General features: G+C 35.9%; 1 protein-coding gene across 2 annotated transcripts in view; it reads left to right on the top strand.

The window, feature by feature from the left end:
- Positions 1 to 4,047: 4,047 nt before the first annotated feature.
- The window catches only part of LOC129787246 (limbic system-associated membrane protein-like), a 49,257-nt gene continuing 47,304 nt past the window's right edge, over positions 4,048 to 6,000 (top strand). The window contains exon 1 of one of the 2 annotated variants that reach the window (XM_055822688.1): positions 4,048 to 4,426. The gene's annotated coding sequence lies outside the window, so the exon portion shown is untranslated. The remainder of the gene's footprint in view (positions 4,427 to 6,000) is intronic. The other variant, XM_055822696.1, reaches the window with a different exon arrangement.

The raw sequence follows: 6,000 nt of genomic DNA, 5'->3' as shown, positions 1-6,000 counted from the left end.
TCAAGTGTGTGAAAGGGAGAAAAAGACGTGGTAATTGCAGCACGTGGACATTCTAAAACCCTTCATACCCCTTTCCACGACTTGTGGCAATCTGTGCACTGCAAGTCAATCCCTGCAAATGGGGTCGAGTTGCATCACCACTACCCCTCAACCTGGGCAGCCACCTGTAAGCTCTAACCATTGTTCGTAGCTCCAACTCTACCAATGCGGGGTGCTCCTGGTATTCAGCAGTGGTATTTTGTGTGTGATCTGCCAACCATGAAGACGATTATCAGGTGCAATTTGAGGTGAGGAGTAATTAAGGCAGCCACGTAGCTTCCTGTTTGCAGCTTCCACCGCGAGATCCGCACTCGTGCGCGACTTCTTACACCAGCCCACCACGTGATTGCAGTTCAGAAGTAACTTCCGTATCGTCCGCTGTGAATACCGAACAACCCCCAAAAACACCCCCTAATTTTGTCTGCAGCAAACCTCCCCCACGCAATTCACAGCGTATTTATCACCACAACTTGGTTTATTCAGCACCCTCCAATTTTCTCCGATGTTATTCCACGCTTTCACCTTTCCGCCGTGAATACGTGACGGAGAATTTGCACACGGATTCATGATTATAATCTAAAATAGTGGGTTTCCAGTGCAATTTCTATTACACCAACACCATACCTAGAACCTTTTTGCCAGACAACAAAGACATGCCAAACAAGGGTTTGTTCTCATTAAAATGTAAAAAGAATTATGTCATTCAGCTATAGAGCTTACAAAATTATTTCAAAAGCTTCCACCGCAAATACACAAAGTTCATCGAAAGAAATCTCAAAATCAAGAGAAACTCCCGGGAATGCAACTTGTTTCTGGTCAACCACTGAAAATCCAGGTTTAACAAAAGCTATTCCTTTGTACAAGAGCAACGATAAAGGTGAGATGAATATTCTCAAAGAGCAAAAAGGAGATTCCTGTGCTCCTTTGAAAGTGGAACGTGTGAAGGAATGATAGAGTCCGCAGGAAATACCACGACTGTACGTATTTGATTATTCCTCCACACAATCGCTTTCAACATCCAAGTTGGAGCTCATAAAATGGCTTTTCCATTGGTGCCATTGTCACATTCCCCACATGGAACTTCCTTGTGTGCCAGAAGAATTCTTCTCTTGACGACAGAAACTTAATGTGAACCATGAAAGCTGCGGAGAATACTTCGCAGTTCAGCCACAGAAACCCTAACAATTTATTGATTGCAATTCCATGGGAATTTTCAACCACCCTCGCCTTTTCCCAGGGACCAAACCCCCCTGAAAGATGGAAACGGGCAGCCAAGCATGAGGAATCCCAGAGATTTCTTTCAACTCTTAATCTTTTAAATCTTATTTGCCCAATGCAAATACAAAATGATATATACATATACCCCGGATGAGCAAAAGTGCTGAGACTAAATGGGGGCGGCGAAAAAGCTCCGTGAAAGCTCATTCAATTTAATTGAGAAATAAAATTAAATTTTAATGAATGCTCTCTGAGATTCCCACATAGCATTCTCTCGAGGACTGTGAACTTTTTTTTTGCTTTGTGGCCATGGAGATCCTTTGAACCGCCCGTTTACCAAAGTATTCCATTATTCACCTCATTTCAATATTCCTCCAGCATACAAGGACTGAATGCGCCAGGATTGGTCCCATGGGGTGAAATCTGGGGGTGATGTCTTTTAGAATTATAATTGAGTTTTAATGGCATTGTTTTGTAAAACGTTTTGAACAAAATTAAAAAAAAAGCATTTTTAATTAATAAGTAAAGTTTTTTTTTTAAATTTTTGAACAAATTCTTTAATTTATTTTAGCTCATTTTATTTACTTCTTTTAATTAAGGAATTCATTTTTTATTCACAACAGCAAATATTTTTATCACTTTTATCTAAAACAAATAATATAAATGATCACTATTTTTGCTCCATATGATGTCCCCTTGCTTTAAAACGCAAGGGTTGGCCTGCCAAAGTGCTCCTCTCTCGCTCCTTTCTCTGTGGCGGATGAATAAATGGCGCACTCTTGAATTTTATTGGGAAAACGAGGGAAAGATGTGAGGAAAGGCATGGGATGTTGAGCCCATTATTGCTTTTTCGATGGAAACTGCTCGTCATGCAATAAATACTTCCAAGGTGGAATTTTCTAATTCATTTCTGTCGCGCTGAAATGATGGCATTTCAGTGCCGCATTCCGGGGCTCCGGCTGTTGCTGCTTCAGTGACCAAAGGACCTAGGAGAGGCGCACACACTGCATTTATGCCATACATAGGGGTGCACACAACGTAGAGGTAGAACGAGGAGCGAGGTGGTATTCTAGGGGGTTGCCCCAGCGCGGTGAAATATGTGCTGAACTTTTACGAGCTTTAAGCGTGGACTGATGCAGAGCGCAATGCCCCAACCTGGAGAGTCATAACCACAATCCGCAAGTACAAACGATTCATAAATTTTCAATGGGTGCTCGTTAAAGTGAATTTCATTTCAATTTCTGCCAAAGATCCATTATTTGCCCATTTTTTATTCCTCCTCAACTTTATATCAATTTTTTTTTTTTTTTGGCGCACTTTGGCACTGAAAACTTCTGCAAGCTTTTGATATACACTCAACATGCGTATGATGCGCTTGTAAAATAAAAGAGGAGAGGTAATGTCATTCGTATTGCAATTGCACGTTGATTGTTCCAGAGATTCCACATATTGCTATTATTGCCAAAAGTCCATTGTGCAAACTTTTGCGTACAATCTACAGGGTTTTCTATTGAAAATTTCAATGGATTGGTGGATATTCACATCAGAAGTCATCCAAAACCGACAGTTTTGTCCTGCAAAACAAACAACCAGCAAATTCAGCAATTTATTTTGTTATATTCTCGCTTAATACCAATCCAATATGAAAATCCATTTAATCCAAGCTTTTCTCTCTTCTATTGAAAAGCATGTTATGTACTTTTAAAAATGATTTTTAATTCAAAATACGAAAGCCAATTTGATGGATTTGCAAATGCAAAAAAACGTGGAATTTTCAGAAAATCTGCATGGAAATGAAAGGAGAAAAATATGGAAGAAAAACTATTATATTAAAGCCTTTGTAAAACCATGCTTTTTATACTTGCTTAATTATAAGGGATTTTTTTACATATATGTAGTACAATTAACATACAAATATTAAATTTTAAAGTATTTTATCGTCAGTTTTTATGAATTTAAATATTGTTTTTTTTTTCATGGAGATATTACAGAGATTTGATGCTTTTCTAAGGGTTCCTTTTGTAAAGTATAAATATACATAAATAAAATGAAAAAAAATTTAGGAATGATTGAGAAAAAAAGCTTTAAGAGAGACATAAAAACACATCTTTAAATTATTTTCACGATTACGTTTCAAAAAGAAAATTATCCTTTAACATGTTATATTAGGAATAATAGCAAAAATATGTTTCTCTCTCAACAATTTCGCAATAATTCCTTAATTACTTAAAAAAATTTCCAAGGTAATCAATTATTAAATAAAACTAATTAACTTAATGAACGAAAAATGTGAATAAGTTCAAAAGCTTCCTGAAAAATTCCCATTTCAATCATAAATCCACATAAAAGCGTAAAAGGTTCAATGTCGTTAAATGCACTAATTGACAGATATCTCGTTTCGTGTTCACTAATTAATAAAAAAATCAATTGAAATCACGTGGCGATTTCCAAGAAATATCATCCCGTACATTTCGTATGTGTGGCAAAAGGTTGAGTTGAAAGAGAATGGATGGGTTTGTAACAATTATAGGCCAATTAAGGTGAATATCATAAAAGATGCACAAGAGGCGAATTTTGGGTCATCAAAGTGCAATATTGCCATATGATTGTGACCAACCGGTAAGGGGTTGCAACAGAGACGGGTGACTGGAAGTCGCATGCGCTGTGGTGTGGCATTCCAGGGATACACAAATACACAAAACCACCCCTTAGGGGATGACGAATGTGAATGGGAAGAAGAAAGCGAGGAAAATTGTGTTGAAGCAACGAGTGTTTTTCCCTCAAATCATCAGTTGTCTCGGTGCTTCACGCCAAGTCGGTCGCAAGTTCTCCAAGAAGAACTCTAAACCAACATTAGTCAAACAACAAAGTTGAAGATTTATGTGTCTCACCGTGGCATACTTCTCAAGTTCTTGACTGTATACTAAATTCTTCGGGATTAGTTGGTTCTCTAGCCGCTGTGCTGTGTCTTGTGTTGTGACACAGAAGAGAGAAGATAATTCAAATCAACGTGCAAATAAAGTGAAATTCTTGGACACATCAAAAGGACCCTTCGTGGAAGGAATCATATGATATGAAGTGGATGTAATCAAACACTTTGTGAGATATCTCGGTTCGGTGTCTATAAACACTTCGTTAATATTTATTAAGAGTGCTTAACTGAGAGTTGGTAAAAATCTAATAACTTTATCTCTGAAATGAGACCCCAAAGTCTCACAAAATCTCCCCGAAGTTGCCACCACACCGGAATCAACTGAAAACAATCATATATAGAGAAGCTAGATGAGCTTAAAAGCACCTGGAGTGGCACTCTAAACTAAAAACTTCCATTTAAACTAATAGTTTTTTGAACAAATCTTGCATTTATTGCAGCTTGTTTCTCTTGCTTTAATTGAACTTTTAATTAAATGAGGATATTCTCTGGATTGTACAATGTTCACATTTTTTTGCTCTTGCACATTTAATCCAGCTTTGTTAGAGAAAGTTTAGTTTTCTTTTTTTATCGTGAAGAGAAATTTTTGACTTTTTTTCAGTTTCAATGAAAAGAGTACCTAAAAGTCGTTAAATTTGAGAAGTTTTTTGTTTTTGTTTACTGATTCAAAATGTATATAGCAAAGCTCGAACTAAAGACCATTAAAATTGCCTTAATTTCTTTGGAAAGTCTTTTATGTGATAAACAAAATATTTTGTAAATCTTTGATTTAATTTTTTTTTAATTTTCAAATTTAAAAAAAATTTTAAATTTTATGGAAAATTTTCAAATTTTAACTTTAACATGCTATTTTTATTTAGATGTTAAGAATTCATTTTTAAGTACATAGTCAAACGTTTTGTTTCTTTTAAATAAATTTTATTTAAAAAAATTCTTTAAATAAATATAAGTTTCCGGAAGTTGTTTAAGAATTCTCAAGAAAATTCTCTGTGTTTTTTTACTTGAAATAAAGTTTTAAATTAGATTTTCTTAAGTATTTGCATGTGAAAAGAAGTATCAGCATAATTTATGTCACACTGAACGGAATTGCAAGCATCTGTCACGGTCTCTATATATATTTCCTTCTGGGATTCTCTTAGAATTTATAAAAATTTCTCTTAGAATTTATATTTCCCCTTTTTATTTTCCCAGGAAAATTTGAATTTTCAATATTTTAATAAATTTATCTTGTTCATAGAAATAGGATTCAACCTACATAATATTTTATATTCTTTAATACATTTCTTGTCATTTTATTCTTTCGTAATATTTCCCTTGAATTACACGCTTATTGGATTGGCTGGAAAAAAGAGCGACTAAACCTACTGCAGTGAGCCCAAAAGGGAACTCCTTCAAGTCCAATTATATTTTACTGTGAGGCACAATTCCATATTTGCAAGTGAAGCCTAGCGTTGTGCCGTGAATACCAAAATATGTTCCCCTTTCGTCCTGCATTATTCACGTGCCGTAGGATATTTATAGGGTATTACCTCATGTGATGGGATCCAAGCCCCTTGGGGGCAAACCCCCATGTGAAAGGCACAAAAAAAATCCCAGAGGAGGAAAAGCTCTAAATAAAATTATCAACTTCTCTCACGAAGATTTGTGCAGAATCGGCAGAAATCTGCACGTTACAAATTCATTGAACTGGAAGAAATGACGAAGAGGACCTTATTTTTTTTCCTTTCTCCCTCTTCTTCGTCCTCATCTTCGCATTGTGCCATGCTCAAAGTTTTACTCAAACAAACCAAAAAGAAGCAAAAAAGGAAAAA

Source organism: Lutzomyia longipalpis, chromosome 1 (genome assembly GCF_024334085.1).
Source record: "Lutzomyia longipalpis isolate SR_M1_2022 chromosome 1, ASM2433408v1".
Taxonomy (NCBI): Eukaryota; Metazoa; Arthropoda; class Insecta; order Diptera; family Psychodidae; genus Lutzomyia; species Lutzomyia longipalpis.
Note: the sequence above shows the minus strand (reverse complement) of the source record. Positions and strands in the feature narration are given on the sequence as shown.